Source organism: Triturus cristatus, chromosome 11, assembly GCF_964204655.1.
Source record: "Triturus cristatus chromosome 11, aTriCri1.1, whole genome shotgun sequence".
In the NCBI taxonomy this organism is placed as follows: Eukaryota; Metazoa; Chordata; class Amphibia; order Caudata; family Salamandridae; genus Triturus; species Triturus cristatus.
The window spans coordinates 1143273133-1143301103 of record NC_140594.1 but is presented as its reverse complement, the minus strand read 5'-3'; the positions used below and the strand labels follow the sequence as shown (position 1 = coordinate 1143301103).

General features: G+C 45.7%; 15 non-coding genes across 15 annotated transcripts; all 15 read right to left on the bottom strand.

The window, feature by feature from the left end:
- Nucleotides 1–1237: 1237 nt before the first annotated feature.
- Nucleotides 1238–1309, bottom strand: TRNAG-UCC (transfer RNA glycine (anticodon UCC)). Its single transcript has one exon. It is a non-coding gene; the product is annotated as a tRNA-Gly (tRNA).
- Nucleotides 1310–2819: 1510 nt separating this feature from the next.
- On the bottom strand, nucleotides 2820–2891 carry TRNAG-UCC (transfer RNA glycine (anticodon UCC)). Its single transcript has one exon. It is a non-coding gene; the product is annotated as a tRNA-Gly (tRNA).
- A 1521-nt stretch (nucleotides 2892–4412) lies between these two features.
- TRNAG-UCC (transfer RNA glycine (anticodon UCC)) lies at nucleotides 4413–4484 on the bottom strand. The gene has a single exon. It is a non-coding gene; the product is annotated as a tRNA-Gly (tRNA).
- Nucleotides 4485–6005: 1521 nt separating this feature from the next.
- Nucleotides 6006–6077, bottom strand: TRNAG-UCC (transfer RNA glycine (anticodon UCC)). The gene has a single exon. It is a non-coding gene; the product is annotated as a tRNA-Gly (tRNA).
- Nucleotides 6078–7587: 1510 nt separating this feature from the next.
- On the bottom strand, nucleotides 7588–7659 carry TRNAG-UCC (transfer RNA glycine (anticodon UCC)). Its single transcript has one exon. It is a non-coding gene; the product is annotated as a tRNA-Gly (tRNA).
- A 1510-nt stretch (nucleotides 7660–9169) lies between these two features.
- On the bottom strand, nucleotides 9170–9241 carry TRNAG-UCC (transfer RNA glycine (anticodon UCC)). The gene has a single exon. It is a non-coding gene; the product is annotated as a tRNA-Gly (tRNA).
- A 1521-nt stretch (nucleotides 9242–10762) lies between these two features.
- Nucleotides 10763–10834, bottom strand: TRNAG-UCC (transfer RNA glycine (anticodon UCC)). Its single transcript has one exon. It is a non-coding gene; the product is annotated as a tRNA-Gly (tRNA).
- A 3093-nt stretch (nucleotides 10835–13927) lies between these two features.
- TRNAG-UCC (transfer RNA glycine (anticodon UCC)) lies at nucleotides 13928–13999 on the bottom strand. The gene has a single exon. It is a non-coding gene; the product is annotated as a tRNA-Gly (tRNA).
- Nucleotides 14000–15508: 1509 nt separating this feature from the next.
- On the bottom strand, nucleotides 15509–15580 carry TRNAG-UCC (transfer RNA glycine (anticodon UCC)). Its single transcript has one exon. It is a non-coding gene; the product is annotated as a tRNA-Gly (tRNA).
- A 1521-nt stretch (nucleotides 15581–17101) lies between these two features.
- On the bottom strand, nucleotides 17102–17173 carry TRNAG-UCC (transfer RNA glycine (anticodon UCC)). The gene has a single exon. It is a non-coding gene; the product is annotated as a tRNA-Gly (tRNA).
- Nucleotides 17174–18683: 1510 nt separating this feature from the next.
- TRNAG-UCC (transfer RNA glycine (anticodon UCC)) lies at nucleotides 18684–18755 on the bottom strand. The gene has a single exon. It is a non-coding gene; the product is annotated as a tRNA-Gly (tRNA).
- A 1510-nt stretch (nucleotides 18756–20265) lies between these two features.
- TRNAG-UCC (transfer RNA glycine (anticodon UCC)) lies at nucleotides 20266–20337 on the bottom strand. The gene has a single exon. It is a non-coding gene; the product is annotated as a tRNA-Gly (tRNA).
- A 1521-nt stretch (nucleotides 20338–21858) lies between these two features.
- Nucleotides 21859–21930, bottom strand: TRNAG-UCC (transfer RNA glycine (anticodon UCC)). Its single transcript has one exon. It is a non-coding gene; the product is annotated as a tRNA-Gly (tRNA).
- A 3093-nt stretch (nucleotides 21931–25023) lies between these two features.
- On the bottom strand, nucleotides 25024–25095 carry TRNAG-UCC (transfer RNA glycine (anticodon UCC)). Its single transcript has one exon. It is a non-coding gene; the product is annotated as a tRNA-Gly (tRNA).
- A 1509-nt stretch (nucleotides 25096–26604) lies between these two features.
- TRNAG-UCC (transfer RNA glycine (anticodon UCC)) lies at nucleotides 26605–26676 on the bottom strand. The gene has a single exon. It is a non-coding gene; the product is annotated as a tRNA-Gly (tRNA).
- Nucleotides 26677–27971: the final 1295 nt, after the last annotated feature.

Here is a 27971-nt window from a genome sequence, read left to right as displayed (position 1 = left end):
TAGGAGATTGATAAAAGCAGAACAAAAAGGGAAGAATTAAATTCAAAGCATGCCCCGAAAAACGTGTGAAGGTCCCACCTGTCATTTATGCTTCTAATTGGGTATCTTTACTTTCAAAGTATAGGGTTGATCCTTTGACGATCACTCTCTTGATTTACAGCAGAGACAGATAGTTGAGAAGTCTTTTCTCACATAGCTAGCACAAGCCTGCGCTTTTCCTTGCTGGCAGGGTGGAAATGACAGATTAGTCCTAGGAAGAAAAATCAAGCAATATTAGCAGAGGATGGTTTCGATCCATCGACCTCTGGGTTATGGGCCCAGCACGCTTCCGCTGCGCCACTCTGCTCCCTTGTGAAAGTGCTCTCTTTATGCAGAGGAGGAGCTTTCAGCGGAGTGGCAAGGGATTGGTGGGGCTCTCTCCTCATTTGCCTAAGCACATCGCAAGGTATGCTGGGTACAGAAAATCTTCATCTTCCCCACTCACAGTCAGTCATAACTGAAAGTGCAGACCCTCTTAGGAATTAGCCGTTTCAGGCCTTTACCAAGACAGCAGCTCTCTGTCCCTGTCCTTTCTCTGTGATCCTAGCACTAGCATACTCAGGATTTGGCTTTACCTGGGAGCCAGAGATCTACCCGGTGAGGGCGAGGCTTTTGAGCGTTTGGGAGCGTTCGGGACGTGAGAGGACGCTGGACAGGAAACTATGCCAATTTGAAGTATCCAACCTTCCTGCTGCAGCGAGAGGCTCTTTCCGTGGAAATCTGCCACTTGGAGTCCTCTCAACTTGCCCTCTGATAAAACATTTTTCTGAGCCGCAGTTACATCCGATGGTTACAAGGTGGCGCTGCATTCAGGTGAGAGCACAAGTATGCACAAAATCTTGGGGACTTTTGCCAGATTTATCGGTGGATCTTGCCTATTATTTTCAGAGGCTAGATATCGCCTAGAAATGCTTTTTAAAATAGGGATGCTGGGGTTATAATGTCTGGTCGGGGCTCAGCCCTTTCATTGCCTGCCCCCAGCAAAATATTTATTATCAGCACATGTGAGTGGTGAGTGCTTTATGGAAAATAGCATATATTGGGACAATGAATGTAGCAGATGAGGCGATCGAGATGTCTACCTACGTGTTTGTTTATTTTTTTATATAACGGCTGATTATTCTGTTTCTGATATTTCAGTTTTGTGACATGTTGCATTAAAATATATCCTGCTTGGAGAATATATAAATATTTGCACTGCGTTGGCCGGGAATCGAACCCGGGTCAACTGCTTGGAAGGCAGCTATGCTCACCACTATACCACCAACGCCCTCTGATGTGTGTCCTCTAGGTTCCAGATGTTACAACGCCGAGTGCAGTGGCAATCTTGCACCGGTTCCAATCGTGCATTTGGTGTGGATACCAACATGAAAAGCTGTAGAAATTGTCTTGCAGAGGGTAAAGAACTGGGGATTGAAACCAAGGACAAAGCTGTGCAGAAGAGAAGAAATGGAAAGCAGCAGTACAAATAGTGGAAATGAGCATATGGGCAGCATCGGAAGCAAAGCAGCGAAGAGAAAGGGAGTAAATTCCATGAAATGCATAGGAGATTGATAAAAGCAGAACAAAAAGGGAAGAATTAAATTCAAAGCATGCCCCGAAAAACGTGTGAAGGTCCCACCTGTCATTTATGCTTCTAATTGGGTATCTTTACTTTCAAAGTATAGGGTTGATCCTTTGACGATCACTCTCTTGATTTACAGCAGAGACAGATAGTTGAGAAGTCTTTTCTCACATAGCTAGCACAAGCCTGCGCTTTTCCTTGCTGGCAGGGTGTAAATGACAGATTAGTCCTAGGAAGAAAAATCAAGCAATATTAGCAGAGGATGGTTTCGATCCATCGACCTCTGGGTTATGGGCCCAGCACGCTTCCGCTGCGCCACTCTGCTCCCTTGTGAAAGTGCTCTCTTTATGCAGAGGAGGAGCTTTCAGCGGAGTGGCAAGGGATTGGTGGGGCTCTCTCCTCATTTGCCTAAGCACATCGCAAGGTATGCTGGGTACAGAAAATCTTCATCTTCCCCACTCACAGTCAGTCATAACTGAAAGTGCAGACCCTCTTAGGAATTAGCCGTTTCAGGCCTTTACCAAGACAGCAGCTCTCTGTCCCTGTCCTTTCTCTGTGATCCTAGCACTAGCATACTCAGGATTTGGCTTTACCTGGGAGCCAGAGATCTACCCGGTGAGGGCGAGGCTTTTGAGCGTTTGGGAGCTTTCGGGACGTGAGAGGACGCTGGACAGGAAACTATGCCAATTTGAAGTATCCAACCTTCCTGCTGCAGCGAGAGGCTCTTTCCGTGGAAATCTGCCACTTGGAGTCCTCTCAACTTGCCCTCTGATAAAACATTTTTCTGAGCCGCAGTTACATCCGATGGTTACAAGGTGGCGCTGCATTCAGGTGAGAGCACAAGTATGCACAAAATCTTGGGGACTTTTGCCAGATTTATCGGTGGATCTTGCCTATTATTTTCAGAGGCTAGATATCGCCTAGAAATGCTTTTTAAAATAGGGATGCTGGGGTTATAATGTCTGGTCGGGGCTCAGCCCTTTCATTGCCTGCCCCCAGCAAAATATTTATTATCAGCACATGTGAGTGGTGAGTGCTTTATGGAAAATAGCATATATTGGGACAATGAATGTAGCAGATGAGGCGATCGAGATGTCTACCTACGTGTTTGATTATTTTTTTATATAACGGCTGATTATTCTGTTTCTGATATTTCAGTTTTGTGACATGTTGCATTAAAATATATCCTGCTTGGAGAATATATAAATATTTGCACTGCGTTGGCCGGGAATCGAACCCGGGTCAACTGCTTGGAAGGCAGCTATGCTCACCACTATACCACCAACGCCCTCTGATGTGTGTCCTCTAGGTTCCAGATGTTACAACGCCGAGTGCAGTGGCAATCTTGCACCGGTTCCAATCGTGCATTTGGTGTGGATACCAACATGAAAAGCTGTAGAAATTGTCTTGCAGAGGGTAAAGAACTGGGGATTGAAACCAAGGACAAAGCTGTGCAGAAGAGAAGAAATGGAAAGCAGCAGTACAAATAGTGGAAATGAGCATATGGGCAGCATCGGAAGCAAAGCAGCGAAGAGAAAGGGAGTAAATTCCATGAAATGCATAGGAGATTGATAAAAGCAGAACAAAAAGGGAAGAATTAAGTTCAAAGCATGCCCCGAAAAACGTGTGAAGGTCCCACCTGTCATTTATGCTTCTAATTGGGTATCTTTACTTTCAAAGTATAGGGTTGATCCTTTGACGATCACTCTCTTGATTTACAGCAGAGACAGATAGTTGAGAAGTCTTTTCTCACATAGCTAGCACAAGCCTGCGCTTTTCCTTGCTGGCAGGGTGGAAATGACAGATTAGTCCTAGGAAGAAAAATCAAGCAATATTAGCAGAGGATGGTTTCGATCCATTGACCTCTGGGTTATGGGCCAAGCACGCTTCCGCTGCGCCACTCTGCTCCCTTGTGAAAGTGCTCTCTTTATGCAGAGGAGGAGCTTTCAGCGGAGTGGCAAGGGATTGGTGGGGCTCTCTCCTCATTTGCCTAAGCACATCGCAAGGTATGATGGGTACAGAAAATCTTCATCTTCCCCACTCACAGTCAGTCATAACTGAAAGTGCAGACCCTCTTAGGAATTAGCCGTTTCAGGCCTTTACCAAGACAGCAGCTCTCTGTCCCTGTCCTTTCTCTGTGATCCTAGCACTAGCATACTCAGGATTTGGCTTTACCTGGGAGCCAGAGATCTACCCGGTGAGGGCTTGCCCGGTGTGAGGCTTTTGAGCGTTTGGGAGCGTTCGGGACGTGAGAGGACGCTGGACAGGAAACTATGCCAATTTGAAGTATCCAACCTTCCTGCTGCAGCGAGAGGCTCTTTCCGTGGAAATCTGCCACTTGGAGTCATCTCAACTTGCCCTCTGATAAAACATTTTTCTGAGTCGCAGTTACATCCGATGGTTACAAGGTGGCGCTGCATTCAGGTGAGAGCACAAGTATGCACAAAATCTTGGGGACTTTTGCCAGATTTATCGGTGGATCTTGCCTATTATTTTCAGAGGCTAGATATCGCCTAGAAATGCTTTTTAAAATAGGGATGCTGGGGTTATAATGTCTGGTCGGGGCTCAGCCCTTTCATTGCCTGCCCCCAGCAAAATATTTATTATCAGCACATGTGAGTGGTGAGTGCTTTATGGAAAATAGCATATATTGGGACAATGAATGTAGCAGATGAGGCGATCGAGATGTCTACCTACGTGTTTGTTTATTTTTTTATATAACGGCTGATTATTCTGTTTCTGATATTTCAGTTTTGTGACATGTTGCATTAAAATATATCCTGCTTGGAGAATATATAAATATTTGCACTGCGTTGGCCGGGAATCGAACCCGGGTCAACTGCTTGGAAGGCAGCTATGCTCACCACTATACCACCAACACCCTCTGATGTGTGTCCTCTAGGTTCCAGATGTTACAACGCCGAGTGCAGTGGCAATCTTGCACCGGTTCCAATCGTGCATTTGGTGTGGATACCAACATGAAAAGCTGTAGAAATTGTCTTGCAGAGGGTAAAGAACTGGGGATTGAAACCAAGGATAAAGCTGTGCAGAAGAGAAGAAATGGAAAGCAGCAGTACAAATAGTGGAAATGAGCATATGGGCAGCATCGGAAGCAAAGCAGCGAAGAGAAAGGGAGTAAATTCCATGAAATGCATAGGAGATTGATAAAAGCAGAACAAAAAGGGAAGAATTAAATTCAAAGCATGCCCCGAAAAACGTGTGAAGGTCCCACCTGTCATTTATGCTTCTAATTGGGTATCTTTACTTTCAAAGTATAGGGTTGATCCTTTGACGATCACTCTCTTGATTTACAGCAGAGACAGATAGTTGAGAAGTCTTTTCTCACATAGCTAGCACAAGCCTGCGCTTTTCCTTGCTGGCAGGGTGGAAATGACAGATTAGTCCTAGGAAGAAAAATCAAGCAATATTAGCAGAGGATGGTTTCGATCCATCGACCTCTGGGTTATGGGCCCAGCACGCTTCCGCTGCGCCACTCTGCTCCCTTGTGAAAGTGCTCTCTTTATGCAGAGGAGGAGCTTTCAGCGGAGTGGCAAGGGATTGGTGGGGCTCTCTCCTCATTTGCCTAAGCACATCGCAAGGTATGCTGGGTACAGAAAATCTTCATCTTCCCCACTCACAGTCAGTCATAACTGAAAGTGCAGACCCTCTTAGGAATTAGCCGTTTCAGGCCTTTACCAAGACAGCAGCTCTCTGTCCCTGTCCTTTCTCTGTGATCCTAGCACTAGCATACTCAGGATTTGGCTTTACCTGGGAGCCAGAGATCTACCCGGTGAGGGCTTGCCCGGTGTGAGGCTTTTGAGCGTTTGGGAGCGTTCGGGACGTGAGAGGACGCTGGACAGGAAACTATGCCAATTTGAAGTATCCAACCTTCCTGCTGCAGCGAGAGGCTCTTTCCGTGGAAATCTGCCACTTGGAGTCATCTCAACTTGCCCTCTGATAAAACATTTTTCTGAGTCGCAGTTACATCCGATGGTTACAAGGTGGCGCTGCATTCAGGTGAGAGCACAAGTATGCACAAAATCTTGGGGACTTTTGCCAGATTTATCGGTGGATCTTGCCTATTATTTTCAGAGGCTAGATATCGCCTAGAAATGCTTTTTAAAATAGGGATGCTGGGGTTATAATGTCTGGTCGGGGCTCAGCCCTTTCATTGCCTGCCCCCAGCAAAATATTTATTATCAGCACATGTGAGTGGTGAGTGCTTTATGGAAAATAGCATATATTGGGACAATGAATGTAGCAGATGAGGCGATCGAGATGTCTACCTACGTGTTTGTTTATTTTTTTATATAACGGCTGATTATTCTGTTTCTGATATTTCAGTTTTGTGACATGTTGCATTAAAATATATCCTGCTTGGAGAATATATAAATATTTGCACTGCGTTGGCCGGGAATCGAACCCGGGTCAACTGCTTGGAAGGCAGCTATGCTCACCACTATACCACCAACACCCTCTGATGTGTGTCCTCTAGGTTCCAGATGTTACAACGCCGAGTGCAGTGGCAATCTTGCACCGGTTCCAATCGTGCATTTGGTGTGGATACCAACATGAAAAGCTGTAGAAATTGTCTTGCAGAGGGTAAAGAACTGGGGATTGAAACCAAGGATAAAGCTGTGCAGAAGAGAAGAAATGGAAAGCAGCAGTACAAATAGTGGAAATGAGCATATGGGCAGCATCGGAAGCAAAGCAGCGAAGAGAAAGGGAGTAAATTCCATGAAATGCATAGGAGATTGATAAAAGCAGAACAAAAAGGGAAGAATTAAATTCAAAGCATGCCCCGAAAAACGTGTGAAGGTCCCACCTGTCATTTATGCTTCTAATTGGGTATCTTTACTTTCAAAGTATAGGGTTGATCCTTTGACGATCACTCTCTTGATTTACAGCAGAGACAGATAGTTGAGAAGTCTTTTCTCACATAGCTAGCACAAGCCTGCGCTTTTCCTTGCTGGCAGGGTGGAAATGACAGATTAGTCCTAGGAAGAAAAATCAAGCAATATTAGCAGAGGATGGTTTCGATCCATCGACCTCTGGGTTATGGGCCCAGCACGCTTCCGCTGCGCCACTCTGCTCCCTTGTGAAAGTGCTCTCTTTATGCAGAGGAGGAGCTTTCAGCGGAGTGGCAAGGGATTGGTGGGGCTCTCTCCTCATTTGCCTAAGCACATCGCAAGGTATGCTGGGTACAGAAAATCTTCATCTTCCCCACTCACAGTCAGTCATAACTGAAAGTGCAGACCCTCTTAGGAATTAGCCGTTTCAGGCCTTTACCAAGACAGCAGCTCTCTGTCCCTGTCCTTTCTCTGTGATCCTAGCACTAGCATACTCAGGATTTGGCTTTACCTGGGAGCCAGAGATCTACCCGGTGAGGGCGAGGCTTTTGAGCGTTTGGGAGCGTTCGGGACGTGAGAGGACGCTGGACAGGAAACTATGCCAATTTGAAGTATCCAACCTTCCTGCTGCAGCGAGAGGCTCTTTCCGTGGAAATCTGCCACTTGGAGTCCTCTCAACTTGCCCTCTGATAAAACATTTTTCTGAGCCGCAGTTACATCCGATGGTTACAAGGTGGCGCTGCATTCAGGTGAGAGCACAAGTATGCACAAAATCTTGGGGACTTTTGCCAGATTTATCGGTGGATCTTGCCTATTATTTTCAGAGGCTAGATATCGCCTAGAAATGCTTTTTAAAATAGGGATGCTGGGGTTATAATGTCTGGTCGGGGCTCAGCCCTTTCATTGCCTGCCCCCAGCAAAATATTTATTATCAGCACATGTGAGTGGTGAGTGCTTTATGGAAAATAGCATATATTGGGACAATGAATGTAGCAGATGAGGCGATCGAGATGTCTACCTACGTGTTTGTTTATTTTTTTATATAACGGCTGATTATTCTGTTTCTGATATTTCAGTTTTGTGACATGTTGCATTAAAATATATCCTGCTTGGAGAATATATAAATATTTGCACTGCGTTGGCCGGGAATCGAACCCGGGTCAACTGCTTGGAAGGCAGCTATGCTCACCACTATACCACCAACGCCCTCTGATGTGTGTCCTCTAGGTTCCAGATGTTACAACGCCGAGTGCAGTGGCAATCTTGCACCGGTTCCAATCGTGCATTTGGTGTGGATACCAACATGAAAAGCTGTAGAAATTGTCTTGCAGAGGGTAAAGAACTGGGGATTGAAACCAAGGACAAAGCTGTGCAGAAGAGAAGAAATGGAAAGCAGCAGTACAAATAGTGGAAATGAGCATATGGGCAGCATCGGAAGCAAAGCAGCGAAGAGAAAGGGAGTAAATTCCATGAAATGCATAGGAGATTGATAAAAGCAGAACAAAAAGGGAAGAATTAAATTCAAAGCATGCCCCGAAAAACGTGTGAAGGTCCCACCTGTCATTTATGCTTCTAATTGGGTATCTTTACTTTCAAAGTATAGGGTTGATCCTTTGACGATCACTCTCTTGATTTACAGCAGAGACAGATAGTTGAGAAGTCTTTTCTCACATAGCTAGCACAAGCCTGCGCTTTTCCTTGCTGGCAGGGTGTAAATGACAGATTAGTCCTAGGAAGAAAAATCAAGCAATATTAGCAGAGGATGGTTTCGATCCATCGACCTCTGGGTTATGGGCCCAGCACGCTTCCGCTGCGCCACTCTGCTCCCTTGTGAAAGTGCTCTCTTTATGCAGAGGAGGAGCTTTCAGCGGAGTGGCAAGGGATTGGTGGGGCTCTCTCCTCATTTGCCTAAGCACATCGCAAGGTATGCTGGGTACAGAAAATCTTCATCTTCCCCACTCACAGTCAGTCATAACTGAAAGTGCAGACCCTCTTAGGAATTAGCCGTTTCAGGCCTTTACCAAGACAGCAGCTCTCTGTCCCTGTCCTTTCTCTGTGATCCTAGCACTAGCATACTCAGGATTTGGCTTTACCTGGGAGCCAGAGATCTACCCGGTGAGGGCGAGGCTTTTGAGCGTTTGGGAGCTTTCGGGACGTGAGAGGACGCTGGACAGGAAACTATGCCAATTTGAAGTATCCAACCTTCCTGCTGCAGCGAGAGGCTCTTTCCGTGGAAATCTGCCACTTGGAGTCCTCTCAACTTGCCCTCTGATAAAACATTTTTCTGAGCCGCAGTTACATCCGATGGTTACAAGGTGGCGCTGCATTCAGGTGAGAGCACAAGTATGCACAAAATCTTGGGGACTTTTGCCAGATTTATCGGTGGATCTTGCCTATTATTTTCAGAGGCTAGATATCGCCTAGAAATGCTTTTTAAAATAGGGATGCTGGGGTTATAATGTCTGGTCGGGGCTCAGCCCTTTCATTGCCTGCCCCCAGCAAAATATTTATTATCAGCACATGTGAGTGGTGAGTGCTTTATGGAAAATAGCATATATTGGGACAATGAATGTAGCAGATGAGGCGATCGAGATGTCTACCTACGTGTTTGATTATTTTTTTATATAACGGCTGATTATTCTGTTTCTGATATTTCAGTTTTGTGACATGTTGCATTAAAATATATCCTGCTTGGAGAATATATAAATATTTGCACTGCGTTGGCCGGGAATCGAACCCGGGTCAACTGCTTGGAAGGCAGCTATGCTCACCACTATACCACCAACGCCCTCTGATGTGTGTCCTCTAGGTTCCAGATGTTACAACGCCGAGTGCAGTGGCAATCTTGCACCGGTTCCAATCGTGCATTTGGTGTGGATACCAACATGAAAAGCTGTAGAAATTGTCTTGCAGAGGGTAAAGAACTGGGGATTGAAACCAAGGACAAAGCTGTGCAGAAGAGAAGAAATGGAAAGCAGCAGTACAAATAGTGGAAATGAGCATATGGGCAGCATCGGAAGCAAAGCAGCGAAGAGAAAGGGAGTAAATTCCATGAAATGCATAGGAGATTGATAAAAGCAGAACAAAAAGGGAAGAATTAAGTTCAAAGCATGCCCCGAAAAACGTGTGAAGGTCCCACCTGTCATTTATGCTTCTAATTGGGTATCTTTACTTTCAAAGTATAGGGTTGATCCTTTGACGATCACTCTCTTGATTTACAGCAGAGACAGATAGTTGAGAAGTCTTTTCTCACATAGCTAGCACAAGCCTGCGCTTTTCCTTGCTGGCAGGGTGGAAATGACAGATTAGTCCTAGGAAGAAAAATCAAGCAATATTAGCAGAGGATGGTTTCGATCCATCGACCTCTGGGTTATGGGCCCAGCACGCTTCCGCTGCGCCACTCTGCTCCCTTGTGAAAGTGCTCTCTTTATGCAGAGGAGGAGCTTTCAGCGGAGTGGCAAGGGATTGGTGGGGCTCTCTCCTCATTTGCCTAAGCACATCGCAAGGTATGCTGGGTACAGAAAATCTTCATCTTCCCCACTCACAGTCAGTCATAACTGAAAGTGCAGACCCTCTTAGGAATTAGCCGTTTCAGGCCTTTACCAAGACAGCAGCTCTCTGTCCCTGTCCTTTCTCTGTGATCCTAGCACTAGCATACTCAGGATTTGGCTTTACCTGGGAGCCAGAGATCTACCCGGTGAGGGCTTGCCCGGTGTGAGGCTTTTGAGCGTTTGGGAGCGTTCGGGACGTGAGAGGACGCTGGACAGGAAACTATGCCAATTTGAAGTATCCAACCTTCCTGCTGCAGCGAGAGGCTCTTTCCGTGGAAATCTGCCACTTGGAGTCATCTCAACTTGCCCTCTGATAAAACATTTTTCTGAGTCGCAGTTACATCCGATGGTTACAAGGTGGCGCTGCATTCAGGTGAGAGCACAAGTATGCACAAAATCTTGGGGACTTTTGCCAGATTTATCGGTGGATCTTGCCTATTATTTTCAGAGGCTAGATATCGCCTAGAAATGCTTTTTAAAATAGGGATGCTGGGGTTATAATGTCTGGTCGAGGCTCAGCCCTTTCATTGCCTGCCCCCAGCAAAATATTTATTATCAGCACATGTGAGTGGTGAGTGCTTTATGGAAAATAGCATATATTGGGACAATGAATGTAGCAGATGAGGCGATCGAGATGTCTACCTACGTGTTTGTTTATTTTTTTATATAACGGCTGATTATTCTGTTTCTGATATTTCAGTTTTGTGACATGTTGCATTAAAATATATCCTGCTTGGAGAATATATAAATATTTGCACTGCGTTGGCCGGGAATCGAACCCGGGTCAACTGCTTGGAAGGCAGCTATGCTCACCACTATACCACCAACACCCTCTGATGTGTGTCCTCTAGGTTCCAGATGTTACAACGCCGAGTGCAGTGGCAATCTTGCACCGGTTCCAATCGTGCATTTGGTGTGGATACCAACATGAAAAGCTGTAGAAATTGTCTTGCAGAGGGTAAAGAACTGGGGATTGAAACCAAGGATAAAGCTGTGCAGAAGAGAAGAAATGGAAAGCAGCAGTACAAATAGTGGAAATGAGCATATGCGCAGCATCGGAAGCAAAGCAGCGAAGAGAAAGGGAGTAAATTCCATGAAATGCATAGGAGATTGATAAAAGCAGAACAAAAAGGGAAGAATTAAATTCAAAGCATGCCCCGAAAAACGTGTGAAGGTCCCACCTGTCATTTATGCTTCTAATTGGGTATCTTTACTTTCAAAGTATAGGGTTGATCCTTTGACGATCACTCTCTTGATTTACAGCAGAGACAGATAGTTGAGAAGTCTTTTCTCACATAGCTAGCACAAGCCTGCGCTTTTCCTTGCTGGCAGGGTGGAAATGACAGATTAGTCCTAGGAAGAAAAATCAAGCAATATTAGCAGAGGATGGTTTCGATCCATCGACCTCTGGGTTATGGGCCAAGCACGCTTCCGCTGCGCCACTCTGCTCCCTTGTGAAAGTGCTCTCTTTATGCAGAGGAGGAGCTTTCAGCGGAGTGGCAAGGGATTGGTGGGGCTCTCTCCTCATTTGCCTAAGCACATCGCAAGGTATGCTGGGTACAGAAAATCTTCATCTTCCCCACTCACAGTCAGTCATAACTGAAAGTGCAGACCCTCTTAGGAATTAGCCGTTTCAGGCCTTTACCAAGACAGCAGCTCTCTGTCCCTGTCCTTTCTCTGTGATCCTAGCACTAGCATACTCAGGATTTGGCTTTACCTGGGAGCCAGAGATCTACCCGGTGAGGGCTTGCCCGGTGTGAGGCTTTTGAGCGTTCGGGACGTGAGAGGACGCTGGACAGGAAACTATGCCAATTTGAAGTATCCAACCTTCCTGCTGCAGTGAGAGGCTCTTTCCGTGGAAATCTGCCACTTGGAGTCCTCTCAACTTGCCCTCTGATAAAACATTTTTCTGAGCCGCAGTTACATCCGATGGTTACAAGGTGGCGCTGCATTCAGGTGAGAACACAAGTATGCACAAAATCTTGGGGACTTTTGCCAGATTTATCGGTGGATCTTGCCTATTATTTTCAGAGGCTAGATATCGCCTAGAAATGCTTTTTAACATAGGGATGCTGGGGTTATAATTTCTGGTCGGGGCGCAGCCCTTTCATTGCCTGCCCCCAGCAAAATATTTATTATCAGCACATGTGAGTGGTGAGTGCTTTATGGAAAATAGCATATATTGGGACAATGAATGTAGCAGATGAGGCGATCGAGATGTCTACCTACGTGTTTGATTATTTTTTTATATAACGGCTGATTATTCTGTTTCTGATATTTCAGTTTTGTCACATGTTGCATTAAAATATATCCTGCTTGGAGAATATATAAATATTTGCACTGCGTTGGCCGGGAATCGAACCCGGGTCAATTGCTTGGAAGGCAGCTATGCTCACCACTATACCACCAACGCCCTCTGATGTGTGTCCTCTAGGTTCCAGATGTTACAACGCCGAGTGCAGTGGCAATCTTGCACCGGTTCCAATCGTGCATTTGGTGTGGATACCAACATGAAAAGCTGTAGAAATTGTCTTGCAGTGGGTAAAGAACTGGGGATTGAAACCAAGGATAAAGCTGTGCAGAAGAGAAGAAATGGAAAGCAGCAGTACAAATAGTGGAAATGAGCATATGGGCAGCATCGGAAGCAAAGCAGCGAAGAGAAAGGGAGTAAATTCCATGAAATGCATAGGAGATTGATAAAAGCAGAACAAAAAGGGAAGAATTAAATTCAAAGCATGCCCCGAAAAACGTGTGAAGGTCCCACCTGTCATTTATGCTTCTAATTGGGTATCTTTACTTTCAAAGTATAGGGTTGATCCTTTGACGATCACTCTCTTGATTTACAGCAGAGACAGATAGTTGAGAAGTCTTTTCTCACATAGCTAGCACAAGCCTGCGCTTTTCCTTGCTGGCAGGGTGGAAATGACAGATTAGTCCTAGGAAGAAAAATCAAGCAATATTAGCAGAGGATGGTTTCGATCCATTGACCTCTGGGTTATGGGCCAAGCACGCTTCCGCTGCGCCACTCTGCTCCCTTGTGAAAGTGCTCTCTTTATGCAGAGGAGGAGCTTTCAGCGGAGTGGCAAGGGATTGGTGGGGCTCTCTCCTCATTTGCCTAAGCACATCGCAAGGTATGCTGGGTACAGAAAATCTTCATCTTCCCCACTCACAGTCAGTCATAACTGAAAGTGCAGACCCTCTTAGGAATTAGCCGTTTCAGGCCTTTACCAAGACAGCAGCTCTCTGTCCCTGTCCTTTCTCTGTGATCCTAGCACTAGCATACTCAGGATTTGGCTTTACCTGGGAGCCAGAGATCTACCCGGTGAGGGCGAGGCTTTTGAGCGTTTGGGAGCTTTCGGGACGTGAGAGGACGCTGGACAGGAAACTATGCCAATTTGAAGTATCCAACCTTCCTGCTGCAGCGAGAGGCTCTTTCCGTGGAAATCTGCCACTTGGAGTCCTCTCAACTTGCCCTCTGATAAAACATTTTTCTGAGCCGCAGTTACATCCGATGGTTACAAGGTGGCGCTGCATTCAGGTGAGAGCACAAGTATGCACAAAATCTTGGGGACTTTTGCCAGATTTATCGGTGGATCTTGCCTATTATTTTCAGAGGCTAGATATCGCCTAGAAATGCTTTTTAAAATAGGGATGCTGGGGTTATAATGTCTGGTCGGGGCTCAGCCCTTTCATTGCCTGCCCCCAGCAAAATATTTATTATCAGCACATGTGAGTGGTGAGTGCTTTATGGAAAATAGCATATATTGGGACAATGAATGTAGCAGATGAGGCGATCGAGATGTCTACCTACGTGTTTGTTTATTTTTTTATATAACGGCTGATTATTCTGTTTCTGATATTTCAGTTTTGTGACATGTTGCATTAAAATATATCCTGCTTGGAGAATATATAAATATTTGCACTGCGTTGGCCGGGAATCGAACCCGGGTCAACTGCTTGGAAGGCAGCTATGCTCACCACTATACCACCAACGCCCTCTGATGTGTGTCCTCTAGGTTCCAGATGTTACAACGCCGAGTGCAGTGGCAATCTTGCACCGGTTCCAATCGTGCATTTGGTGTGGATACCAACATGAAAAGCTGTAGAAATTGTCTTGCAGAGGGTAAAGAACTGGGGATTGAAACCAAGGACAAAGCTGTGCAGAAGAGAAGAAATGGAAAGCAGCAGTACAAATAGTGGAAATGAGCATATGGGCAGCATCGGAAGCAAAGCAGCGAAGAGAAAGGGAGTAAATTCCATGAAATGCATAGGAGATTGATAAAAGCAGAACAAAAAGGGAAGAATTAAATTCAAAGCATGCCCCGAAAAACGTGTGAAGGTCCCACCTGTCATTTATGCTTCTAATTGGGTATCTTTACTTTCAAAGTATAGGGTTGATCCTTTGACGATCACTCTCTTGATTTACAGCAGAGACAGATAGTTGAGAAGTCTTTTCTCACATAGCTAGCACAAGCCTGCGCTTTTCCTTGCTGGCAGGGTGTAAATGACAGATTAGTCCTAGGAAGAAAAATCAAGCAATATTAGCAGAGGATGGTTTCGATCCATCGACCTCTGGGTTATGGGCCCAGCACGCTTCCGCTGCGCCACTCTGCTCCCTTGTGAAAGTGCTCTCTTTATGCAGAGGAGGAGCTTTCAGCGGAGTGGCAAGGGATTGGTGGGGCTCTCTCCTCATTTGCCTAAGCACATCGCAAGGTATGCTGGGTACAGAAAATCTTCATCTTCCCCACTCACAGTCAGTCATAACTGAAAGTGCAGACCCTCTTAGGAATTAGCCGTTTCAGGCCTTTACCAAGACAGCAGCTCTCTGTCCCTGTCCTTTCTCTGTGATCCTAGCACTAGCATACTCAGGATTTGGCTTTACCTGGGAGCCAGAGATCTACCCGGTGAGGGGAGGCTTTTGAGCGTTTGGGAGCGTTCGGGACGTGAGAGGACGCTGGACAGGAAACTATGCCAATTTGAAGTATCCAACCTTCCTGCTGCAGTGAGAGGCTCTTTCCGTGGAAATCTGCCACTTGGAGTCCTCTCAACTTGCCCTCTGATAAAACATTTTTCTGAGCCGCAGTTACATCCGATGGTTACAAGGTGGCGCTGCATTCAGGTGAGAACACAAGTATGCACAAAATCTTGGGGACTTTTGCCAGATTTATCGGTGGATCTTGCCTATTATTTTCAGAGGCTAGATATCGCCTAGAAATGCTTTTTAACATAGGGATGCTGGGGTTATAATTTCTGGTCGGGGCGCAGCCCTTTCATTGCCTGCCCCCAGCAAAATATTTATTATCAGCACATGTGAGTGGTGAGTGCTTTATGGAAAATAGCATATATTGGGACAATGAATGTAGCAGATGAGGCGATCGAGATGTCTACCTACGTGTTTGATTATTTTTTTATATAACGGCTGATTATTCTGTTTCTGATATTTCAGTTTTGTGACATGTTGCATTAAAATATATCCTGCTTGGAGAATATATAAATATTTGCACTGCGTTGGCCGGGAATCGAACCCGGGTCAACTGCTTGGAAGGCAGCTATGCTCACCACTATACCACCAACGCCCTCTGATGTGTGTCCTCTAGGTTCCAGATGTTACAACGCCGAGTGCAGTGGCAATCTTGCACCGGTTCCAATCGTGCATTTGGTGTGGATACCAACATGAAAAGCTGTAGAAATTGTCTTGCAGTGGGTAAAGAACTGGGGATTGAAACCAAGGATAAAGCTGTGCAGAAGAGAAGAAATGGAAAGCAGCAGTACAAATAGTGGAAATGAGCATATGGGCAGCATCGGAAGCAAAGCAGCGAAGAGAAAGGGAGTAAATTCCATGAAATGCATAGGAGATTGATAAAAGCAGAACAAAAAGGGAAGAATTAAATTCAAAGCATGCCCCGAAAAACGTGTGAAGGTCCCACCTGTCATTTATGCTTCTAATTGGGTATCTTTACTTTCAAAGTATAGGGTTGATCCTTTGACGATCACTCTCTTGATTTACAGCAGAGACAGATAGTTGAGAAGTCTTTTCTCACATAGCTAGCACAAGCCTGCGCTTTTCCTTGCTGGCAGGGTGGAAATGACAGATTAGTCCTAGGAAGAAAAATCAAGCAATATTAGCAGAGGATGGTTTCGATCCATTGACCTCTGGGTTATGGGCCAAGCACGCTTCCGCTGCGCCACTCTGCTCCCTTGTGAAAGTGCTCTCTTTATGCAGAGGAGGAGCTTTCAGCGGAGTGGCAAGGGATTGGTGGGGCTCTCTCCTCATTTGCCTAAGCACATCGCAAGGTATGATGGGTACAGAAAATCTTCATCTTCCCCACTCACAGTCAGTCATAACTGAAAGTGCAGACCCTCTTAGGAATTAGCCGTTTCAGGCCTTTACCAAGACAGCAGCTCTCTGTCCCTGTCCTTTCTCTGTGATCCTAGCACTAGCATACTCAGGATTTGGCTTTACCTGGGAGCCAGAGATCTACCCGGTGAGGGCTTGCCCGGTGTGAGGCTTTTGAGCGTTTGGGAGCGTTCGGGACGTGAGAGGACGCTGGACAGGAAACTATGCCAATTTGAAGTATCCAACCTTCCTGCTGCAGCGAGAGGCTCTTTCCGTGGAAATCTGCCACTTGGAGTCATCTCAACTTGCCCTCTGATAAAACATTTTTCTGAGTCGCAGTTACATCCGATGGTTACAAGGTGGCGCTGCATTCAGGTGAGAGCACAAGTATGCACAAAATCTTGGGGACTTTTGCCAGATTTATCGGTGGATCTTGCCTATTATTTTCAGAGGCTAGATATCGCCTAGAAATGCTTTTTAAAATAGGGATGCTGGGGTTATAATGTCTGGTCGGGGCTCAGCCCTTTCATTGCCTGCCCCCAGCAAAATATTTATTATCAGCACATGTGAGTGGTGAGTGCTTTATGGAAAATAGCATATATTGGGACAATGAATGTAGCAGATGAGGCGATCGAGATGTCTACCTACGTGTTTGTTTATTTTTTTATATAACGGCTGATTATTCTGTTTCTGATATTTCAGTTTTGTGACATGTTGCATTAAAATATATCCTGCTTGGAGAATATATAAATATTTGCACTGCGTTGGCCGGGAATCGAACCCGGGTCAACTGCTTGGAAGGCAGCTATGCTCACCACTATACCACCAACACCCTCTGATGTGTGTCCTCTAGGTTCCAGATGTTACAATGCCGAGTGCAGTGGCAATCTTGCACCGGTTCCAATCGTGCATTTGGTGTGGATACCAACATGAAAAGCTGTAGAAATTGTCTTGCAGAGGGTAAAGAACTGGGGATTGAAACCAAGGATAAAGCTGTGCAGAAGAGAAGAAATGGAAAGCAGCAGTACAAATAGTGGAAATGAGCATATGGGCAGCATCGGAAGCAAAGCAGCGAAGAGAAAGGGAGTAAATTCCATGAAATGCATAGGAGATTGATAAAAGCAGAACAAAAAGGGAAGAATTAAATTCAAAGCATGCCCCGAAAAACGTGTGAAGGTCCCACCTGTCATTTATGCTTCTAATTGGGTATCTTTACTTTCAAAGTATAGGGTTGATCCTTTGACGATCACTCTCTTGATTTACAGCAGAGACAGATAGTTGAGAAGTCTTTTCTCACATAGCTAGCACAAGCCTGCGCTTTTCCTTGCTGGCAGGGTGGAAATGACAGATTAGTCCTAGGAAGAAAAATCAAGCAATATTAGCAGAGGATGGTTTCGATCCATCGACCTCTGGGTTATGGGCCCAGCACGCTTCCGCTGCGCCACTCTGCTCCCTTGTGAAAGTGCTCTCTTTATGCAGAGGAGGAGCTTTCAGCGGAGTGGCAAGGGATTGGTGGGGCTCTCTCCTCATTTGCCTAAGCACATCGCAAGGTATGCTGGGTACAGAAAATCTTCATCTTCCCCACTCACAGTCAGTCATAACTGAAAGTGCAGACCCTCTTAGGAATTAGCCGTTTCAGGCCTTTACCAAGACAGCAGCTCTCTGTCCCTGTCCTTTCTCTGTGATCCTAGCACTAGCATACTCAGGATTTGGCTTTACCTGGGAGCCAGAGATCTACCCGGTGAGGGCGAGGCTTTTGAGCGTTTGGGAGCGTTCGGGACGTGAGAGGACGCTGGACAGGAAACTATGCCAATTTGAAGTATCCAACCTTCCTGCTGCAGCGAGAGGCTCTTTCCGTGGAAATCTGCCACTTGGAGTCCTCTCAACTTGCCCTCTGATAAAACATTTTTCTGAGCCGCAGTTACATCCGATGGTTACAAGGTGGCGCTGCATTCAGGTGAGAGCACAAGTATGCACAAAATCTTGGGGACTTTTGCCAGATTTATCGGTGGATCTTGCCTATTATTTTCAGAGGCTAGATATCGCCTAGAAATGCTTTTTAAAATAGGGATGCTGGGGTTATAATGTCTGGTCGGGGCTCAGCCCTTTCATTGCCTGCCCCCAGCAAAATATTTATTATCAGCACATGTGAGTGGTGAGTGCTTTATGGAAAATAGCATATATTGGGACAATGAATGTAGCAGATGAGGCGATCGAGATGTCTACCTACGTGTTTGTTTATTTTTTTATATAACGGCTGATTATTCTGTTTCTGATATTTCAGTTTTGTGACATGTTGCATTAAAATATATCCTGCTTGGAGAATATATAAATATTTGCACTGCGTTGGCCGGGAATCGAACCCGGGTCAACTGCTTGGAAGGCAGCTATGCTCACCACTATACCACCAACGCCCTCTGATGTGTGTCCTCTAGGTTCCAGATGTTACAACGCCGAGTGCAGTGGCAATCTTGCACCGGTTCCAATCGTGCATTTGGTGTGGATACCAACATGAAAAGCTGTAGAAATTGTCTTGCAGAGGGTAAAGAACTGGGGATTGAAACCAAGGACAAAGCTGTGCAGAAGAGAAGAAATGGAAAGCAGCAGTACAAATAGTGGAAATGAGCATATGGGCAGCATCGGAAGCAAAGCAGCGAAGAGAAAGGGAGTAAATTCCATGAAATGCATAGGAGATTGATAAAAGCAGAACAAAAAGGGAAGAATTAAATTCAAAGCATGCCCCGAAAAACGTGTGAAGGTCCCACCTGTCATTTATGCTTCTAATTGGGTATCTTTACTTTCAAAGTATAGGGTTGATCCTTTGACGATCACTCTCTTGATTTACAGCAGAGACAGATAGTTGAGAAGTCTTTTCTCACATAGCTAGCACAAGCCTGCGCTTTTCCTTGCTGGCAGGGTGTAAATGACAGATTAGTCCTAGGAAGAAAAATCAAGCAATATTAGCAGAGGATGGTTTCGATCCATCGACCTCTGGGTTATGGGCCCAGCACGCTTCCGCTGCGCCACTCTGCTCCCTTGTGAAAGTGCTCTCTTTATGCAGAGGAGGAGCTTTCAGCGGAGTGGCAAGGGATTGGTGGGGCTCTCTCCTCATTTGCCTAAGCACATCGCAAGGTATGCTGGGTACAGAAAATCTTCATCTTCCCCACTCACAGTCAGTCATAACTGAAAGTGCAGACCCTCTTAGGAATTAGCCGTTTCAGGCCTTTACCAAGACAGCAGCTCTCTGTCCCTGTCCTTTCTCTGTGATCCTAGCACTAGCATACTCAGGATTTGGCTTTACCTGGGAGCCAGAGATCTACCCGGTGAGGGCGAGGCTTTTGAGCGTTTGGGAGCTTTCGGGACGTGAGAGGACGCTGGACAGGAAACTATGCCAATTTGAAGTATCCAACCTTCCTGCTGCAGCGAGAGGCTCTTTCCGTGGAAATCTGCCACTTGGAGTCCTCTCAACTTGCCCTCTGATAAAACATTTTTCTGAGCCGCAGTTACATCCGATGGTTACAAGGTGGCGCTGCATTCAGGTGAGAGCACAAGTATGCACAAAATCTTGGGGACTTTTGCCAGATTTATCGGTGGATCTTGCCTATTATTTTCAGAGGCTAGATATCGCCTAGAAATGCTTTTTAAAATAGGGATGCTGGGGTTATAATGTCTGGTCGGGGCTCAGCCCTTTCATTGCCTGCCCCCAGCAAAATATTTATTATCAGCACATGTGAGTGGTGAGTGCTTTATGGAAAATAGCATATATTGGGACAATGAATGTAGCAGATGAGGCGATCGAGATGTCTACCTACGTGTTTGATTATTTTTTTATATAACGGCTGATTATTCTGTTTCTGATATTTCAGTTTTGTGACATGTTGCATTAAAATATATCCTGCTTGGAGAATATATAAATATTTGCACTGCGTTGGCCGGGAATCGAACCCGGGTCAACTGCTTGGAAGGCAGCTATGCTCACCACTATACCACCAACGCCCTCTGATGTGTGTCCTCTAGGTTCCAGATGTTACAACGCCGAGTGCAGTGGCAATCTTGCACCGGTTCCAATCGTGCATTTGGTGTGGATACCAACATGAAAAGCTGTAGAAATTGTCTTGCAGAGGGTAAAGAACTGGGGATTGAAACCAAGGACAAAGCTGTGCAGAAGAGAAGAAATGGAAAGCAGCAGTACAAATAGTGGAAATGAGCATATGGGCAGCATCGGAAGCAAAGCAGCGAAGAGAAAGGGAGTAAATTCCATGAAATGCATAGGAGATTGATAAAAGCAGAACAAAAAGGGAAGAATTAAGTTCAAAGCATGCCCCGAAAAACGTGTGAAGGTCCCACCTGTCATTTATGCTTCTAATTGGGTATCTTTACTTTCAAAGTATAGGGTTGATCCTTTGACGATCACTCTCTTGATTTACAGCAGAGACAGATAGTTGAGAAGTCTTTTCTCACATAGCTAGCACAAGCCTGCGCTTTTCCTTGCTGGCAGGGTGGAAATGACAGATTAGTCCTAGGAAGAAAAATCAAGCAATATTAGCAGAGGATGGTTTCGATCCATCGACCTCTGGGTTATGGGCCCAGCACGCTTCCGCTGCGCCACTCTGCTCCCTTGTGAAAGTGCTCTCTTTATGCAGAGGAGGAGCTTTCAGCGGAGTGGCAAGGGATTGGTGGGGCTCTCTCCTCATTTGCCTAAGCACATCGCAAGGTATGCTGGGTACAGAAAATCTTCATCTTCCCCACTCACAGTCAGTCATAACTGAAAGTGCAGACCCTCTTAGGAATTAGCCGTTTCAGGCCTTTACCAAGACAGCAGCTCTCTGTCCCTGTCCTTTCTCTGTGATCCTAGCACTAGCATACTCAGGATTTGGCTTTACCTGGGAGCCAGAGATCTACCCGGTGAGGGCTTGCCCGGTGTGAGGCTTTTGAGCGTTTGGGAGCGTTCGGGACGTGAGAGGACGCTGGACAGGAAACTATGCCAATTTGAAGTATCCAACCTTCCTGCTGCAGCGAGAGGCTCTTTCCGTGGAAATCTGCCACTTGGAGTCATCTCAACTTGCCCTCTGATAAAACATTTTTCTGAGTCGCAGTTACATCCGATGGTTACAAGGTGGCGCTGCATTCAGGTGAGAGCACAAGTATGCACAAAATCTTGGGGACTTTTGCCAGATTTATCGGTGGATCTTGCCTATTATTTTCAGAGGCTAGATATCGCCTAGAAATGCTTTTTAAAATAGGGATGCTGGGGTTATAATGTCTGGTCGAGGCTCAGCCCTTTCATTGCCTGCCCCCAGCAAAATATTTATTATCAGCACATGTGAGTGGTGAGTGCTTTATGGAAAATAGCATATATTGGGACAATGAATGTAGCAGATGAGGCGATCGAGATGTCTACCTACGTGTTTGTTTATTTTTTTATATAACGGCTGATTATTCTGTTTCTGATATTTCAGTTTTGTGACATGTTGCATTAAAATATATCCTGCTTGGAGAATATATAAATATTTGCACTGCGTTGGCCGGGAATCGAACCCGGGTCAACTGCTTGGAAGGCAGCTATGCTCACCACTATACCACCAACACCCTCTGATGTGTGTCCTCTAGGTTCCAGATGTTACAACGCCGAGTGCAGTGGCAATCTTGCACCGGTTCCAATCGTGCATTTGGTGTGGATACCAACATGAAAAGCTGTAGAAATTGTCTTGCAGAGGGTAAAGAACTGGGGATTGAAACCAAGGATAAAGCTGTGCAGAAGAGAAGAAATGGAAAGCAGCAGTACAAATAGTGGAAATGAGCATATGCGCAGCATCGGAAGCAAAGCAGCGAAGAGAAAGGGAGTAAATTCCATGAAATGCATAGGAGATTGATAAAAGCAGAACAAAAAGGGAAGAATTAAATTCAAAGCATGCCCCGAAAAACGTGTGAAGGTCCCACCTGTCATTTATGCTTCTAATTGGGTATCTTTACTTTCAAAGTATAGGGTTGATCCTTTGACGATCACTCTCTTGATTTACAGCAGAGACAGATAGTTGAGAAGTCTTTTCTCACATAGCTAGCACAAGCCTGCGCTTTTCCTTGCTGGCAGGGTGGAAATGACAGATTAGTCCTAGGAAGAAAAATCAAGCAATATTAGCAGAGGATGGTTTCGATCCATCGACCTCTGGGTTATGGGCCAAGCACGCTTCCGCTGCGCCACTCTGCTCCCTTGTGAAAGTGCTCTCTTTATGCAGAGGAGGAGCTTTCAGCGGAGTGGCAAGGGATTGGTGGGGCTCTCTCCTCATTTGCCTAAGCACATCGCAAGGTATGCTGGGTACAGAAAATCTTCATCTTCCCCACTCACAGTCAGTCATAACTGAAAGTGCAGACCCTCTTAGGAATTAGCCGTTTCAGGCCTTTACCAAGACAGCAGCTCTCTGTCCCTGTCCTTTCTCTGTGATCCTAGCACTAGCATACTCAGGATTTGGCTTTACCTGGGAGCCAGAGATCTACCCGGTGAGGGCTTGCCCGGTGTGAGGCTTTTGAGCGTTCGGGACGTGAGAGGACGCTGGACAGGAAACTATGCCAATTTGAAGTATCCAACCTTCCTGCTGCAGTGAGAGGCTCTTTCCGTGGAAATCTGCCACTTGGAGTCCTCTCAACTTGCCCTCTGATAAAACATTTTTCTGAGCCGCAGTTACATCCGATGGTTACAAGGTGGCGCTGCATTCAGGTGAGAACACAAGTATGCACAAAATCTTGGGGACTTTTGCCAGATTTATCGGTGGATCTTGCCTATTATTTTCAGAGGCTAGATATCGCCTAGAAATGCTTTTTAACATAGGGATGCTGGGGTTATAATTTCTGGTCGGGGCGCAGCCCTTTCATTGCCTGCCCCCAGCAAAATATTTATTATCAGCACATGTGAGTGGTGAGTGCTTTATGGAAAATAGCATATATTGGGACAATGAATGTAGCAGATGAGGCGATCGAGATGTCTACCTACGTGTTTGATTATTTATTTATATAACGGCTGATTATTCTGTTTCTGATATTTCAGTTTTGTCACATGTTGCATTAAAATATATCCTGCTTGGAGAATATATAAATATTTGCACTGCGTTGGCCGGGAATCGAACCCGGGTCAATTGCTTGGAAGGCAGCTATGCTCACCACTATACCACCAACGCCCTCTGATGTGTGTCCTCTAGGTTCCAGATGTTACAACGCCGAGTGCAGTGGCAATCTTGCACCGGTTCCAATCGTGCATTTGGTGTGGATACCAACATGAAAAGCTGTAGAAATTGTCTTGCAGTGGGTAAAGAACTGGGGATTGAAACCAAGGATAAAGCTGTGCAGAAGAGAAGAAATGGAAAGCAGCAGTACAAATAGTGGAAATGAGCATATGGGCAGCATCGGAAGCAAAGCAGCGAAGAGAAAGGGAGTAAATTCCATGAAATGCATAGGAGATTGATAAAAGCAGAACAAAAAGGGAAGAATTAAATTCAAAGCATGCCCCGAAAAACGTGTGAAGGTCCCACCTGTCATTTATGCTTCTAATTGGGTATCTTTACTTTCAAAGTATAGGGTTGATCCTTTGACGATCACTCTCTTGATTTACAGCAGAGACAGATAGTTGAGAAGTCTTTTCTCACATAGCTAGCACAAGCCTGCGCTTTTCCTTGCTGGCAGGGTGGAAATGACAGATTAGTCCTAGGAAGAAAAATCAAGCAATATTAGCAGAGGATGGTTTCGATCCATTGACCTCTGGGTTATGGGCCAAGCACGCTTCCGCTGCGCCACTCTGCTCCCTTGTGAAAGTGCTCTCTTTATGCAGAGGAGGAGCTTTCAGCGGAGTGGCAAGGGATTGGTGGGGCTCTCTCCTCATTTGCCTAAGCACATCGCAAGGTATGCTGGGTACAGAAAATCTTCATCTTCCCCACTCACAGTCAGTCATAACTGAAAGTGCAGACCCTCTTAGGAATTAGCCGTTTCAGGCCTTTACCAAGACAGCAGCTCTCTGTCCCTGTCCTTTCTCTGTGATCCTAGCACTAGCATACTCAGGATTTGGCTTTACCTGGGAGCCAGAGATCTACCCGGTGAGGGCGAGGCTTTTGAGCGTTTGGGAGCTTTCGGGACGTGAGAGGACGCTGGACAGGAAACTATGCCAATTTGAAGTATCCAACCTTCCTGCTGCAGCGAGAGGCTCTTTCCGTGGAAATCTGCCACTTGGAGTCCTCTCAACTTGCCCTCTGATAAAACATTTTTCTGAGCCGCAGTTACATCCGATGGTTACAAGGTGGCGCTGCATTCAGGTGAGAGCACAAGTATGCACAAAATCTTGGGGACTTTTGCCAGATTTATCGGTGGATCTTGCCTATTATTTTCAGAGGCTAGATATCGCCTAGAAATGCTTTTTAAAATAGGGATGCTGGGGTTATAATGTCTGGTCGGGGCTCAGCCCTTTCATTGCCTGCCCCCAGCAAAATATTTATTATCAGCACATGTGAGTGGTGAGTGCTTTATGGAAAATAGCATATATTGGGACAATGAATGTAGCAGATGAGGCGATCGAGATGTCTACCTACGTGTTTGTTTATTTTTTTATATAACGGCTGATTATTCTGTTTCTGATATTTCAGTTTTGTGACATGTTGCATTAAAATATATCCTGCTTGGAGAATATATAAATATTTGCACTGCGTTGGCCGGGAATCGAACCCGGGTCAACTGCTTGGAAGGCAGCTATGCTCACCACTATACCACCAACGCCCTCTGATGTGTGTCCTCTAGGTTCCAGATGTTACAACGCCGAGTGCAGTGGCAATCTTGCACCGGTTCCAATCGTGCATTTGGTGTGGATACCAACATGAAAAGCTGTAGAAATTGTCTTGCAGAGGGTAAAGAACTGGGGATTGAAACCAAGGACAAAGCTGTGCAGAAGAGAAGAAATGGAAAGCAGCAGTACAAATAGTGGAAATGAGCATATGGGCAGCATCGGAAGCAAAGCAGCGAAGAGAAAGGGAGTAAATTCCATGAAATGCATAGGAGATTGATAAAAGCAGAACAAAAAGGGAAGAATTAAATTCAAAGCATGCCCCGAAAAACGTGTGAAGGTCCCACCTGTCATTTATGCTTCTAATTGGGTATCTTTACTTTCAAAGTATAGGGTTGATCCTTTGACGATCACTCTCTTGATTTACAGCAGAGACAGATAGTTGAGAAGTCTTTTCTCACATAGCTAGCACAAGCCTGCGCTTTTCCTTGCTGGCAGGGTGTAAATGACAGATTAGTCCTAGGAAGAAAAATCAAGCAATATTAGCAGAGGATGGTTTCGATCCATCGACCTCTGGGTTATGGGCCCAGCACGCTTCCGCTGCGCCACTCTGCTCCCTTGTGAAAGTGCTCTCTTTATGCAGAGGAGGAGCTTTCAGCGGAGTGGCAAGGGATTGGTGGGGCTCTCTCCTCATTTGCCTAAGCACATCGCAAGGTATGCTGGGTACAGAAAATCTTCATCTTCCCCACTCACAGTCAGTCATAACTGAAAGTGCAGACCCTCTTAGGAATTAGCCGTTTCAGGCCTTTACCAAGACAGCAGCTCTCTGTCCCTGTCCTTTCTCTGTGATCCTAGCACTAGCATACTCAGGATTTGGCTTTACCTGGGAGCCAGAGATCTACCCGGTGAGGGGAGGCTTTTGAGCGTTTGGGAGCGTTCGGGACGTGAGAGGACGCTGGACAGGAAACTATGCCAATTTGAAGTATCCAACCTTCCTGCTGCAGTGAGAGGCTCTTTCCGTGGAAATCTGCCACTTGGAGTCCTCTCAACTTGCCCTCTGATAAAACATTTTTCTGAGCCGCAGTTACATCCGATGGTTACAAGGTGGCGCTGCATTCAGGTGAGAACACAAGTATGCACAAAATCTTGGGGACTTTTGCCAGATTTATCGGTGGATCTTGCCTATTATTTTCAGAGGCTAGATATCGCCTAGAAATGCTTTTTAACATAGGGATGCTGGGGTTATAATTTCTGGTCGGGGCGCAGCCCTTTCATTGCCTGCCCCCAGCAAAATATTTATTATCAGCACATGTGAGTGGTGAGTGCTTTATGGAAAATAGCATATATTGGGACAATGAATGTAGCAGATGAGGCGATCGAGATGTCTACCTACGTGTTTGATTATTTTTTTATATAACGGCTGATTATTCTGTTTCTGATATTTCAGTTTTGTGACATGTTGCATTAAAATATATCCTGCTTGGAGAATATATAAATATTTGCACTGCGTTGGCCGGGAATCGAACCCGGGTCAACTGCTTGGAAGGCAGCTATGCTCACCACTATACCACCAACGCCCTCTGATGTGTGTCCTCTAGGTTCCAGATGTTACAACGCCGAGTGCAGTGGCAATCTTGCACCGGTTCCAATCGTGCATTTGGTGTGGATACCAACATGAAAAGCTGTAGAAATTGTCTTGCAGTGGGTAAAGAACTGGGGATTGAAACCAAGGATAAAGCTGTGCAGAAGAGAAGAAATGGAAAGCAGCAGTACAAATAGTGGAAATGAGCATATGGGCAGCATCGGAAGCAAAGCAGCGAAGAGAAAGGGAGTAAATTCCATGAAATGCATAGGAGATTGATAAAAGCAGAACAAAAAGGGAAGAATTAAATTCAAAGCATGCCCCGAAAAACGTGTGAAGGTCCCACCTGTCATTTATGCTTCTAATTGGGTATCTTTACTTTCAAAGTATAGGGTTGATCCTTTGACGATCACTCTCTTGATTTACAGCAGAGACAGATAGTTGAGAAGTCTTTTCTCACATAGCTAGCACAAGCCTGCGCTTTTCCTTGCTGGCAGGGTGGAAATGACAGATTAGTCCTAGGAAGAAAAATCAAGCAATATTAGCAGAGGATGGTTTCGATCCATTGACCTCTGGGTTATGGGCCAAGCACGCTTCCGCTGCGCCACTCTGCTCCCTTGTGAAAGTGCTCTCTTTATGCAGAGGAGGAGCTTTCAGCGGAGTGGCAAGGGATTGGTGGGGCTCTCTCCTCATTTGCCTAAGCACATCGCAAGGTATGATGGGTACAGAAAATCTTCATCTTCCCCACTCACAGTCAGTCATAACTGAAAGTGCAGACCCTCTTAGGAATTAGCCGTTTCAGGCCTTTACCAAGACAGCAGCTCTCTGTCCCTGTCCTTTCTCTGTGATCCTAGCACTAGCATACTCAGGATTTGGCTTTACCTGGGAGCCAGAGATCTACCCGGTGAGGGCTTGCCCGGTGTGAGGCTTTTGAGCGTTTGGGAGCGTTCGGGACGTGAGAGGACGCTGGACAGGAAACTATGCCAATTTGAAGTATCCAACCTTCCTGCTGCAGCGAGAGGCTCTTTCCGTGGAAATCTGCCACTTGGAGTCATCTCAACTTGCCCTCTGATAAAACATTTTTCTGAGTCGCAGTTACATCCGATGGTTACAAGGTGGCGCTGCATTCAGGTGAGAGCACAAGTATGCACAAAATCTTGGGGACTTTTGCCAGATTTATCGGTGGATCTTGCCTATTATTTTCAGAGGCTAGATATCGCCTAGAAATGCTTTTTAAAATAGGGATGCTGGGGTTATAATGTCTGGTCGGGGCTCAGCCCTTTCATTGCC